The 14,529-nt window shown below is 40.6% G+C and overlaps 1 protein-coding gene and 1 long non-coding RNA gene across 2 annotated transcripts in view; one reads left to right on the forward strand and one right to left on the reverse strand.

Annotated features, from left to right (window-relative positions):
* Sog (chordin short gastrulation) overlaps positions 1–14,529 on the forward strand; it is a 77,790-nt gene that overhangs the window by 19,215 nt on the left and 44,046 nt on the right. The gene's annotated exons all lie outside the window — the stretch shown is intronic.
* Positions 3,193–5,074, reverse strand: LOC143186589 (uncharacterized). Its single transcript, XR_013003076.1, has 2 exons — positions 4,692–5,074; positions 3,193–4,304 (listed from the first exon to the last, which is right to left on the reverse strand). It is a non-coding gene; the product is annotated as an uncharacterized LOC143186589 (long non-coding RNA).

A 14,529-nucleotide genomic window follows, 5' to 3' on the forward strand; every position in this document is an offset into this window, starting at 1 on the left:
TCGATCGTCGTTGGCGCCTGCCAAGTCAGCGAACCAAGCCTTCCTAGTTCCCACGTGCTCCTTAAAGTCCGGTTCTCACGGGACCCGAGGAATCTGGAGGAGGATCTGTCACTTGCGATTGTCCGATTACGGTTTACCGATGTTTGCCGATCGTTAATCCGCTGTATTAGCTTCTGCAGGAGCGGTTCTTTCTGTGTCGCAACCGGTTATTGGTTCTATTCGTGGGATCCCGTGATTCATGTAGGTTTCAGGGGAAAGAGGATGACAGTGGAAGTGGGAACACTCTGGGATTTCGAAAGTATGAATGTATTGCAATTGATGATACTGTAACCATTTCTTCGGTTTTAAAACTTTGAGTGCCGTGTCATTCATTTGGTTTATACATTTGTCGTTGATACTAATGAAAAGTTAGGGTGGCAGATACTAGAAGGGTACTGTGCCTACTAGATGTTCGACAAGTGTTAGAAATTTGAGGGCTGATTCTACATGCCAAAATAAGACAAAAATGAAGAATAACTAAATTGCGTTTGAGGTTTAGTTTCCAAGTTATTCATTGTTGAGAACTCCTAAAACACGTATGAAATGTGTCTGACTTGACTTATTCTACTGACTTCTTCGTCCGACGCGACTGGTCTTGACACTCGCCTGACCTGGCTGGTACACGCTGACAGTAGAATAAGTTACAAAGTCAGACATATTTGATGCTCATTTTATGTATATGTTTAACAGTTAAAAACTCGAAAACAAAGCCACAACCAGAATTTCCTCATTCTTCAATTTCATCTTATCTTCGCATGTAAAATCACCCCTTTAATTTTCTGATATCTGTAATAGAATACCCAGTAGAATGAGTATTAAAGTGAATTAAAAAGAATTCGTTTGTAAGTTACATTCATTGCTATGTAACAGAATTTTGAATGCATTCAATGTAACATTCAAAGTGTTAATCTAATTTTCAATTCATATTTATAACGTCATTAAAATTATCTCTGGTGAAAGTAGTTCATATAATTCTTCATTTTCGTGTCCCCAAGTAAACTAATTGAAAGCATTTTCAAAAAAGGTTGCCGGAACAGTTTTATGATTGTATCACTCGTTTCGAACGTCTTTAGAAGAGTTTTCCTAGAAACGCAGATGACACGGTCTTAAATCACGTTCAAAATCGAACGATTTCTCGGTAGGGTTGAACGATCAAAGCTAAGTTATTGGAACCTCTTCTGAATGCTCGTGAAATGAGCCGCTGGCGGTGATTGGACGGCTGTTATCTTTCATCTGCAACGAGATCACCAGAACTGTGCGCGAACAGGCTTCCTCAGAACCTTGAGCGCGAAGCCCGCCAGCGACGTGCTTTCCCGAGGAATTCCGCGTAACTTGGTTAATCCGTGACCGAGAACTGCCTGCCGACCGCCTGGAATTCACGTTGACTATTTTGCAAGCAAAAACACGGAAAAGCAGTGTCACGCTGCCGGTTACGATGATTACCACAGCCTCTTGCAAACTATATTGCAGATACAGTAACAAGAAGGGAATTGGATAGAGATCTCAACTAGGGGTAGGGAGAAACAGGAAAGGGAGAAGGAAATAGGAAGAAAAGGTCGATTTAGTTAAAACAGGTTTTAAAATTTTCAAATATTTTAATATTAAACTTTTCGGAATTTCAAAGTTTTGAATACCTCCTCAAATTATATATTCAAATAATCTTAATATTCATCATTTCAAATACTCCAATTTTCAAAAATTTATAGCTTCAAGTATTTAAATTTTGAAATACTCTGGAATGTAAATTTTCAAATATTCAAAATTTTAAATATCTAATGTTTCAAGTATTCAAATTTTCAAGCATTTAAATAATCAATTACTCAAATGTTCGAGTACCCAAATGTTCCAGATACTCAAATTTCCAGGTACTGAAATTTTCAACTATTCAAATACTTAAATATTCAAAGTTTCGTGGTTCCATTATCTACAACAGAATCCCTTATCGTCTCGCGAATAATTTCACAAGCAGTTCCTAACAAATATCTACCTATTCATACAAAAAATGTCTACGCGCCCCATTATAACAATTCACGAAAAAAATCCCCCAAAATTTCATACAGCCGAATTCCCCAACACATGCCTCTCCAACTTCAAGCACCTACCGAAAGACAAAACCCACCAAGGTGGACCTCGTTCTCGACGTCCTCGAGCAGAATAATTCGCAGCCTCCTTCCGATTCTCGGTAAGCAGCGCGATCGATCGTCGCGTTCCAATTGAATCCGCGCGGTACGTTCTTCGTGCCCGAGCGGGATGCATTATTCATCGTGTATCCAAGCGGGCAGTGTCTGTCTTCGCGCCGTTGAACCCAGACACGAGAAAAGCCCTCGCTGCGTCCCGCGAGTCCGCCGACGGATTCTCGTCCAATGATTTCTCGTTAGCTCGTAGGCGTGGTATCTCCTACCGCGAAGTGAATCCGGGAGTAATTTTCCCTGACGCCTGTTTAGACTCGTTTTTCCCGGGAAAAAATGTCGGCCGAGACGAGTCGCGGTTAACCTACTATCTTCGCGTCACGTATCGCCGATATATGTATCTGTACACACTCGCTCGTCCCACTCGTAACTCGTACAATTACGCGGCGGACGCGTTTGCGTCGTCGCTCCTCGTTTTTTCCTCCTGCTGGAAATTGACGGCCAATTAATCGGCCGTCGTTAGCCGTTTTAACGTTAACAACCGACGGTTCGCGTAATTCTATGGTCACGTAACCGCGCTTGAAGGGGAATCGTGGGGACGCTTCGCTCTTGAGGACTGAATGGAAGTTTTTGCATGTCGAAGGATGACGTGACTCGTTACGAATGGTTTCTTTGGTGAAAAGGCTGGAGACGAAGCGGAGGCGAGAGGGAAAAGTTTTGCCTCTGACCTCAGTTAAGTGCTCGCGAATGGTTTTCATTTCCATGTGGGAGCACTTGTTCGGACGGCGACGAAATGGATGAGATGTCGCTGCGGAACGAGGGTACTCTAGAAGCAGACGTTTAACTGTCAATGACAGTGCATTTTTAGCTACAGAAGTATTGTACGATGAAAAACAGAAATTATAAATAGATATTGTTAAGAAACATGTTCTTTTCTAAGTTTGATGGTTTCAGAATTATTGAAAATTTTATTAATTCATTACGGCTCAAAGTTGCATAAATGTAACATTTCAATTGCCATTTTATTAGGTTAGCATTATTGAATTCTGTTTCTACATGTTACTATTATAAAAAGGGATCCTATAAAATAACTTTATACTTTTTCCATTACTACTCCTTTGTGATCTAGATTCTATAACCTTTAAAAAATTGAAAAAATTGAAGTATTTAAAACACTAAAGTACACCAGTGGTTTTTGTAAATCATACATTTTTTGGACCTTTTTCATTGAATATTTCCATTGAAGCACGAGTCTCCTATGTTCAGTGATTTGATTGAAATGCTATGTGTATTTAATTTTTAACTACTGACACAGACGTTCATATACTTCACGTGATGCACTTCTTCTTTTCACATAACTGTTTCATATTAACTTTACACATATTTAATAAAGATATGTTTTAACCTGGACCTGACAGACAACATGTTGGAATCTAAGTCCCCTAATATTACTGCTCTGCAGGAAAAAGTGGGAATTCGTACGACGCATGGACTCCGTTGCTAAGATGTTAAAATAGTCTTCTGTTATTCTTCCCTAGATCCTGCGCTTCACAGCTATTGACGCGATATTAGGGAAATTGATCGATCTTCGCTATTTCTGGGAAATACATTTGACGAATGGGTCTACGCCTTGTTTTGCCCAAACGCCTGTGAAAACATCCTCCCAAGGTCGTGAAGATGAGGGTGAACCTTCGAAAGCTTGGTTTCTGACTCAGTCACCGTTTTTAGCGGTCCAAATACGCGTGTTTGATAACCGCGTCCCATCGCCATCACTCAGCCCTTTACTCCGAATGACTAAAAGCAATGAATCTAAGCGCAATCGCAATCCCGCTGAATCGGTCAGTTTTCTTGGCTCGAGAATTGACACGTGCCAGCGCGAACTTGACAGTAGTAGAAACAGAGCTCGTCTACGGTGGATCACGCGTTGAGACAGTTTTGATTTAAGCCAGCCTTAAGCCCTGGCGTCCCTCCAATTCTGTTAACTCAGTACGATGACGGTGAGTCTTGGAACTTTTCGTTCGGTTCGATAGAAACCGCGTACCGAGACGACAAATATTCTCAACACTGCGCGAGATCAATTGCGTCGGTCGTGGGAGTAGGAATGCTAGACACATAAATAGATGAGAGTAAAATGACCTGCGAAAGGGGGTGAATAAATAACATCTGTGGACAGGTTTCTTCTTAGCGTTGCGAGTATCTGAAGAATGCAATTTTACTTGGGACTATTTCATGTGGCGGAGGGATACAGACAGATGCTTTCCATACTTATATCAGAACACATTATAGGGGATGTTCCTCCCTCACGTGAAATAGTCCCAATTTTAATTACTTTTTTGCAATTTTGAAAGTTTGCTGATCCCAACACTTTACAAGAGACTTTATCGGTAAAGTTGCCCACTTGTTATAATAGCCAGGTAACTAAAAAATCATTATTTTTTGAAGCTTGAAATAGTATTATCATTTAGTTCAAGAACCATTCCTTTTATACTAATAGTTCAAAAACAGAATTAGAGACAGACGTACCTATTCTTCATTATTAATAGGTCAGGCTAGGTTAGTATTGAGTAAGGTTAGTTTTCTCCTTATTAACTTCAATGGAGATGAAGTACGGTCATATGTATTTCGTGCGATATTTTTGATACTGCGCTTCCGTGCACGTTGCGCAATCATTCGTGGAGGAGCACACGCAGCAAGAATCCCTTTGGCGCCGGCCACGTGAAAGATATACACCTACTTTGTTATCTATGACACTAGTAGTCTGGCGACAAGCGAAAGACGATAGTTAGATCGCAATGTAGCATCTCAGAACTTCAAATATATCTGTTTAGTCGTTTCAGTCACGTATGGATGCCAAAAATAGCCCAGAGAAGTTCCACTTGACTGTGTACTTCATCTTTGTGCTTCGATTTCGGTTCGGTGAAATTTCGCGACCGTTTCGAAATGACTCGATGTTTCGACCCAAATCTTGCCATTGCGAGAGCGATCCACGCGTCGTTGGTCTCCCTGAGTGTCGGAAGGCCTTGAGGATTTCTATCAGCGTCACTGAAGCGCGACCAATCACCTTTGTAACATGACTCGTCTCAGTCTACTTGCAGACTCGTCTGACTCTCCGTGGTCGCCCTTGTTGCGAGCGGTTTTTCTTCGTTTTGGTACTGTCTCTCTAGCCCTTTCTGCGCGGTGGTTGTGTGAGTTTTTAGAGAAGTCTAATTCTACCGATTTAGGTGATTAACTAGAAATCAACTGGTTCAGAGACCTAGTTACCTGGAATCAAGTTATTTAAATCTATAGTTGTCCAGGGATTTACCTATTGAGAACTTTACTTATTCAATTTATCCATTTAGAAATAGACTATTCTATAACTCTACTTGTTCAAAAATCTACTCACCCATAAATGCAATTATGCAATATATTTCAAATCAACTTACGCAAGGATCTAACTACATAGAGTCAGCCTTTTTATATTTGTACTTGTCCAAAGTCCTACGTATTGAGAACTTCATTTACTGGAACCTTCATTTATAGATGTAGTGACTGTACATCTATTTTATTTATTCTGAAATGGACGTTTTTACTTACACATTTTTTGGCTGATGCAGGTAGAAAGAAAGAGTTGGGGATGGAAAGTTCAAAGGGGGTTAAGAATTATTGATTAAAAATTGTAGTGCAAACCAAGTCCATTTTATGTCTAAAGAAGCTGAAATTGGTTATTATTATTATTACTATTTTTTCTTACACATCTTTTCTACTTATAGTCAAAAGTCTACTCGCTCTTAGGTGTACTTCCTTTTCCACAAATTAAAATAGGCAGATACTTAGCCATCTAGATTTAATTCATTCAAATTTTTACCTTTTCAGATACGAGACTAGCATAGATCTCTCGATCTGTACCAAGGTTTTAATTTATGAACACATTAAGCGCCGGTCCCGTGATTTCACAAGATTTCCATGCATCGACTCGACTGCCAGTCACGCGATAATGCAGGATTCCACCATTATTATACATTCCACCGGCACTCAGGCTTCCACCAGCGAATATTTAGTCGACGTGCAATGTGTTAAAATCTCCAGCAATGCAAGATCGCATTCAGAAAACTCTTAATCCACGCTTCCACCAAATCCTCCTCCTCTACTTCCCGCGATGCATCCGTTGGTAGCCCTGTCAGAGTAACACCCGCCTCCATCATCCCACTTACTCATCAACGATTCACGTTCTCGACGATATTATAATCTCCAGCAAGTGTCGTTCAGCTGGTTCCCGATGCTTTTTCCCGTGCACGTCTCCTGACTGGATCCTTTCTCTAGAAGGAGCGTTGGTTCACCAGCAACGACGATGGTACCACGGTCACTTGGCACACACGCATGCCCACCTACCAACCGACGTGTAGCCAGCCATGCATGTAAGTTCGGCCAGGCGTAGGTACTCTTATCAGTCGGAGCCGATGGTGGGATCGACCGAAAGGCTTGGCCAATACAAATGCATCGCATTATGCGTGCACTGACTTATGCTACAGCCGCAAGGTCGGCATTTCTGACGCGCGCATGACATCACGTAGGCGTGCGCGATGGAATATACCCGTCTTGCGCGTATAATACGCGATGAACGCGCGTCTCGCGTCCATTTTCATGCGACTGTTGCACGCCGCCTCGTCCACTTCGCCCTCGCGACGGGCCTGCACGGTCGTTGCTTATCGCGCGATTTTTTCCTCCTCCGAGCCATCTGCTCGCAAATGGATCGGCTGATGGTTCTTTAGTGCAGAAGGCACAGAGTCGGATTGTAATTTGTAACGCGACCGAGATACAAATCGGGACTCGATGGCATCGATTTATCCCGAGAGGGAGACGTGGATCGCTTGATCGCCCTTCGAGCGGGATGAAGCTTAATTCACAGTCCACCAAAGCTTGATTGACGCTGCCAGTCTAGCCGCGGTACGATCTCAATCCGTTCGAATATTAATCGATGCGTGTCCGAATGGGGCGAGGTTCGATTCGCACTGATGGCCCGGTTCCCGATACCATCTCGATCCGATTGGGCGGTATTCAGTAGCCATCAGGCGGTCTGCGAAAGTTGACTCTCGACGATGCTCTAGTCGTGGTAAATCCCCTCGAATGGGGCCCGTCGTTCCGTTCAAGTGGTCCAATGCTTGATTTACGTGAGTAATTTGTTCATGGTTGGATCACGGGCTGAATGGAGGACTATCGAATGGTATTTAGTGCGCTTGGACAGGGTAGCTATCTGGGTAATGGATGGTTATCCTGTGGAGGCTCATCGTGGATGACTGTATCAGTAATTTTGTTTCGCTGGTATTAAGAGAATCTGAAGTAATTTGTGTTTGTATAATGGGTATTGGAATTGGAGGCAGATTTTATAGTTTTTATGTAGCTTCGATTTTTACGATTTGTTCTTTAAAAAGAAAGCTTGAGTTTTAAGAGTAATTGATATCTAACTTAGTAGACTGCGAATTTTAATGAATATAGCGAGAATATAAAATAAATCTTTAAAATGAAAAATATATTCAAAATATATATATGATAGTAATGACTAAATTTTATTATGATAAGTACCATATTTCATGTATTAGAAGTATTCGAGAGCGCTAGCCTCCATTCAAAAAGACGTACAACAAGTGTTAGAAATTTCGTAGGATAATTCTACATGCCAAAGTAATACGAAACTCAGGAATGACAAAATTGCATTTAAGACACCTAAATTTCGCGTGAAATGTGTCTGACTTGAAGCTTATTTTACTGTCAGTGTATAACAGACAGGCTAAGCACAACGATACCAGTAGAATAATTCAGTAGAACAAGACAAATTAGACACATTTCACGCGCACTTTAAGTGTATGTTTAACACACAATTATTCGAAAATAGAGCCTCAAACGTAATTGCATTATTCTTGGTGTACCATTTTATTAAATAATTTTCAATATTTCGATTAATTTTAAAATACTGCATAAGATCAGATATCATATCAGCCTCTAATATTACATTTATCACAATTTCTGATATCTATCCAGTACTAAATACACCATCGAGCTCGTATCGAGATAACACAGTACCAGTGCACTCCAAATCCCCTAGATCCTATTTTCACCCCATCGAATCTCAATTAATTCCGCTTACAAAATCCAAGCAGTTCCCAACGCAGTCGCTGGCGCAATTTTTCCAACCGAGTGTCTCGTTACTTCGACCAGACGCTGGTCGATTGGTAACCCGACGCGTTAATTGCGCGCGATGCGGCGTGTACGCGCTCGCTAGACCTGCAGACGCGATCAGCTCGATCGTCGGCGCGCAAACGAGGCCGATAACAATCAGCCACAGAGAGAATTAAGCTCGGCTCGCACGTGTCCGAAAATACGCGACGTATGACGACGAGAAGGAGCTAGCGTGTCGGCGGAGGAGCAATCACGTCGGGGTAAGCCCGCGCTCGTTTGTTTCCATCAATTCCATGGGGAGTGGCGCGCGGGCGCACGGGGTCATCGTTGCTATTCGTCGGGAGCGTCGCATGCCGCCTTATGCCCCTGACTCGCTCAATAATACAGCTGGTATTTTTACTGACCGACCTCACACGGTCGCTGGTGCAACCGCGCTGATGGATGTCGCGCGACGATGACGAACAGACGAAGAAGCCTGTCGCAGGGGAAGAGGGACCGAGGACTTTCCGACTTTTTGCCGCGTCGCCGCGCATTCTGCCTCGCTCGCGCTATAAACAGAGGACCGCGTGGCGGCTAAATCCTTTGCGATCATTCGAGTTATTTAACGCCGTCTGTCGCTTCGCGGAGAGGCTGATGTATGAACTGCTACCAGGAGGGGGTGTTTGTCAAACTGTGTTCGAGCGTTCAAGGTTGAGTCTCTGGGTATTTCCAGAGTTTACGCATGCTGTGGATTTTACTGCGGAAATCGACGTGTTTGGGAAATAAGGTGAATGCTGTGGGTAGGATAGTTGGCGTGTCGATGTGTCGTTTAATGGTTTAAAGTTTGGAGTATTTCTTATAAAATGACACAGCGTGTACTTGGAAGTCTCAATAGTGAGATATAATGTTAAAGTAGGTTCGTATGGGGTGCCCAGGACAGTGTTGTCCTAATACAAGTTTGTGATTTAAATTACTAGGGTCTCCCAGTACAGTGTTGTCTCAATGCAATTTGTAACTTAAATTTATGATCGATTAGAAGTTTAGAGTTTAGAGTTTAGAGTTTAGAGTTTAGAAGATATGCTGAACTCGTTACTGAAATCAATTTTCACCTTAACAACTTGGTTTGAGATTCTCAAAGGCGGGGAGATTTAGTGACTTTAGGGTCAGGTGAGCTTCGAGGGTGCACTAAAATCATTAGTGATATCAGTTTATTTCACTCTAGCAACTTGAGTTGAAACTTCCAAACATGGGAATTAGATGAAGTGAAAGAATAGTTCCAAATTAACATAATGTACCGAGCTTTATATCGAAGTGACACTATAATAACTATCTACTATGTTACATGGATTATTCTGCTCACCACCCTATTAGTCTAAATTCCTTGATTCCATCAATTTCTACAGCGAATCGCGTTTCAAAGACAAATGTTATCACGACTTCCTCGTTATCAGCTATGGAATTGGCATCTACATAAAATCGTGGCTGGTGTCAATTAACACGGGTATGTTCTAAACGTGATGATAAGTGTGCTATGATTGTTAAGTGTCGTATGTGAATTATGGGCTACTTATTAGTTCCCGTCTTCGTCGAAGTTTGCAAAAGCTGCATATACAAAACATTTTCTGAGATACTTGGGCTTCGATAGTGTGCTTGAATATTTCATCTCCTACTGCTTTTATGGCTACGGTATATTTATGCTGTCCACTATGCACGCCCATCGTTTTACTCCGACCAAAATGTCGGAAGCGGCGAGAGAGTAAACTATCTGTGGAGAATGACTATCAACAGTTGACGTACTTATAATCCAACCGCGCGGAACGGTGTGTTAATGACTTAATAGCAATCCAAGACTTACTGTCTTCCAGCAGACAGTTTCTAACGGACAAACTATATTATTCGAATAAAGATTCATTCACGGTACTCGTAAATAATCCAGTATATCTGTAATTTTATTCGAAACAGAATTACTTCTAGAATTTTTCATTTCAATTTGAAATTTCATGTGAATAGAAATTTATTCGAGTTGCATTCTATTGTGCCAACGAACTCTTGGTTGGAAATAGTATTTTGGTACTTGAAAATTTTCAACTGAACCAAAAATTAATGTGGGACGCTTTTGTTATGAGTCTCTCAGTTATTACTGTCACATATGTAGAGTACAAATACTACTATACGTACTAATGTAGAGCTAGAAATTGTAAAAGATAAAATAAGATGAAGATGAAGAATGATGAAAATTTGTTTAAAGTTTCGTTTCAAAGTTATTAATCATTCAGAAAACATTTAAAATACGCATGAAATGAAAGTGTCTGGCTCGGGACTTATTCTACTGACTGCGCTGTGCCTGACCAACGAATGCATGTCGACAATAGAATAAATTCCTAGTCAGACAAATTCCACGCAAATTTTAGATATTCATGCAACAATTAATAACTTATTAATGTTTATGCAACAATTAATTGTTATTTAATAAGTTATTTTGAACCGAAAATCCAAATGAAATTTTGTCATTCTCAATTTTCGTATCATTTTGATATGTAGAATTATGTATCTCGTAAAATTTCTGACACCTGTTGTCGAACACCCTATACAAACGGTAGTCACTCAACGTATCAAGCATATCAATATCCACGAACCTCAAAAATTATCAAGCGCGTACAGAGTAAAGCTGGAACCAGAGTATCCTGGGGTATCTGAATAACGACGTTATGAATTATTCATAATCTCAATTTCGAATATCCGAATTTTTTCCCCAAAAAATCCGAATACCGAATCGATTTACATAGTTACTTTTTCAAGCAAAGATGTAACTGTAAGTCTTTTTGAACAACGTAAATTGCAGGGTTCCGGGCTATTCCTATTTAAAAAAAAAAATATTTTTTTTAATTATTTGAAATACAGAGAGGACAAAATTATATACAATATTAGTCATGTGACTAAAGGGCCGTATATACTTCATAAACGACTTAGTAATAATTTAATATTTTCATATATTGGTTATACAATGTTATATAATAATTGTATAATATTAGTAATATCAGGTACATAAGTCATATAATTAGTTACTATATACCATTTATACTGATTTACATTAGCTATAGGCTTATTTTATCCTAAAATTGTAATAGATTTAAACCAATGTCGCAGTTTTGCGCATTTTTTTTTATTATCCGAATCACACAGACAATTAGACAATTCGGATGATTCGGCCAGCCCTAATACAGAGATAACTAAACGAAGGCAAGCCTCGATCGCTGCTCGAGAAGCCGCTGAATCGAGCGAGGCGAAAAGGAGAAAAAGTCGTTGACATCGGCACGCACGGAGAGCTGCATTCCCCAAACCTTATCGGTTATCATCGCGGGTCGTTCGCTGGAAATAGTTTCGCGCGGCATTCGTCCCCTCCTACCGCGGTTTTTCGCGGCGGCGCGCGCGCGGCGCTCGAAAGCGGATTCCGAGGGCGTACGTTAGCGGCATCGTCCCCCAGCGAGTATTCCAGAACGGTGTCGGCGCCTAGAGGCGTGCGTGCGCGAGCGTTTGTCCATCGGGTACCGCGAAACTCGCCCCTGCCCCTCTTCGCCCTCGGGCGTGCATTATATGAAAGCTACGATATACATAGCACGCGCGACAAGTGGTAGGGGTAGTGCAGTGGCCCGTGCCGCCTGAAATACACGGGACAACCGACTCTCTGGCACTCGACTCCATTCTGAGTGTGCCAGCACGCCGAACGTTTCCCCTAACCACCTCCCCTTGGTTCCTACGACCGTTTGCTCTTTAAGGGGAGGTTCTGGTCTAGAACTTTTTTCAAAAAGTTCGGTTTTTGTATTTTAGAGGTTTCATTTCTTTTATATTTTTAGGATGTATTGTTAAAAGGAAATTTCAAAATTCTAAAAGTTATTAATGTTATGGATTTTTGTGTGTCAGTTGTTGAAGGGATTTAATATCAGCGACTCAGCTTTAAGAGGGAACTCTGATTTAGGGCCTTGAAAAACTAGATTTCTTTTTAAATTTGTTACTTCTTTGGTGTTTGAAGAACATGCAGTTTAAAGGAAATTCCAAAATTCTAAAAATGACTAAAGTTATAGGCTTTTAGGTGACGGTTGTCTGCTATCAGTGGCCGAACTATAACCACGATTTTCTCCAAGCATCATTTTTTGAATTGGTAGGACAAATATCTCAAAAACTAACCGACCAATTTAAATGAATCTTTCTTTAAAATAAAGAATTCACTATTTTGTGGGCAGTGAACCTGATATTCGAGATTTTCCAAATTTACTTATTTTTAAGGGACCTAGAATTGTGAAAAGAATCGATTAAAAAATGATGTTACATATTTAAGTTTTCGTGGTATATTTGCTCGTTTCCTCTTCCTTTACCACCTTTCCACGACCCCTGCAGCTTTTTTGTTTGTTGTAACACTTTTTCATTCATCGTTCTCAATGTTGATATCTGCGAATTCTGAAAGAAAATTCTGGAACAGTGGTATCTCTTCTTTTAGTCGAGTTTATTCAGGTGTTTTTGGGGTTCTTCACCTCTGCTGGTTTTTTGCCGACATGCTTGAACCATGATATCTGCAAATTCTGAGAAAAAATTCTGAGAGAATTGTATCTGGTTTTTATGCAAGTTTATTCAGGTGTTTTTGGGGTCTTCCACCTTTAACGGGTTTTTGATGATGTACATATGTATACTGCGAGCCAAGAGATTGAAATCGCTTGATAATTTTTGTTAATGTTGTACTGTATGGCGAAGTATTTTTCGCTTGCTTGTGTTAAGTGAAAGAGTACATACATCCTTTACTGTTAAGCGGAGATTAATTAAGAGGAGATTCGACATGGCAAAATAGGACGAAAATTAAGAATAACGAAATTGCATTTTTGGGTTTGTTACAGAGTTATTAATTGTTAAAGATACACCCATAATGCGTGAGAAATGTTTCTGAGTTGGAGACTTATTCTACTGCTGTCGTACATTAGTCAAGTTCAACGCAGTAGAATGAGGTTTCAAGTCAGACAGGTTTCATGCAAATTATAGGTATATTTTCGATACTTAATAACTTGATAACGAAGTCTGGAAGGTAATTTAGTGGAACTTAATGGAAACATATATTAAACTGGAGGTCCATATCACGTAAACAGGTCCTCATGGAAAAGTTAATACAATTGTTTCGTATTTCTTAAATTATGTGTTTAACAAGGGAAGCTTCATTTTTCTCCATTTAAAAACTAATTTCAAACTTCTGACCAATAGTGTATATAGAAAAATGAGAATTTGGAGAGCTGTAAAATTCTTGAAAAATAGTATTGTATGTATTTTCTCAGAGTGTTATTTGATAGGCGTTGAGTATATTTCCTGGAGTTAATTTCCCCTTTATTAGAAATATTGAAATTGAAAGCTATTAGATTGCGTGATACTATTAAACAAGGGGTAGAACGTCTCCCACACCCTGTTTCCTTTTACATTTCGTAGAGAAGCCCAGCGTATTCGTAACAGCTCCTACTTAGTAACTAATACCTAAAACTTTCCCGCCTCCAAAGGGATCACAAATCTATCATAATTCTCAATAACGAAGATTCTTCGTTCCAAGAAAAATGATTTCTTTTTTTCTACTCATCTCCCCCTCTTAACCATCTCTTCGATTTATCTCAAGTTAACGGTGAATTCTATTTCGAATCGTGTTCTTACTGCTCCAACGCTCCAAGGAAACATGGTACGCAGAAAAAATTGCTCAACTCGCTTCTCGGAAATCGAAAGCAGGGAGTGTTGAAAAATTTCCCAGCCACCGATTTCGGTTCGCGTCCCGTTTGATGCGCCTCGCGTAAAAAATACATTTTATACGATGCAGACGGGAAGAGTTTACGGGTTGCCTAAAAATACGCGCGGCGGATCGGTTCGGGCGCGGAAAGAGAATGCGTCCGTCAGAATTTTTAAAAGGGCCCACCGCTCCGCGTCATTAACGATTCAATGTTTTCACACCTTGCTACCAATAAACTTGCCTACCCCTGACTTTATGACGTCCACTTTTGCCAGCTCGTGACGTACGCCGGACTCCCTGTCGACTCTTCTGCATCTTCCTTTCTTTTGTATCTTTTTTTTATCACCATTGCTCATCCCCACTACTCTTCCCTTTCTTGGATTCTCGCTTCACTAGGCTGTGGGTAAAGATCGGTGAATGGAAATTATTATTGTGGTGCAGCGTTGATAGTGACTTCAAGAAACATTCAATTTTAAG

Source organism: Calliopsis andreniformis, chromosome 2 (genome assembly GCF_051401765.1).
Source record: "Calliopsis andreniformis isolate RMS-2024a chromosome 2, iyCalAndr_principal, whole genome shotgun sequence".
NCBI lineage: Eukaryota > Metazoa > Arthropoda > Insecta > Hymenoptera > Andrenidae > Calliopsis > Calliopsis andreniformis.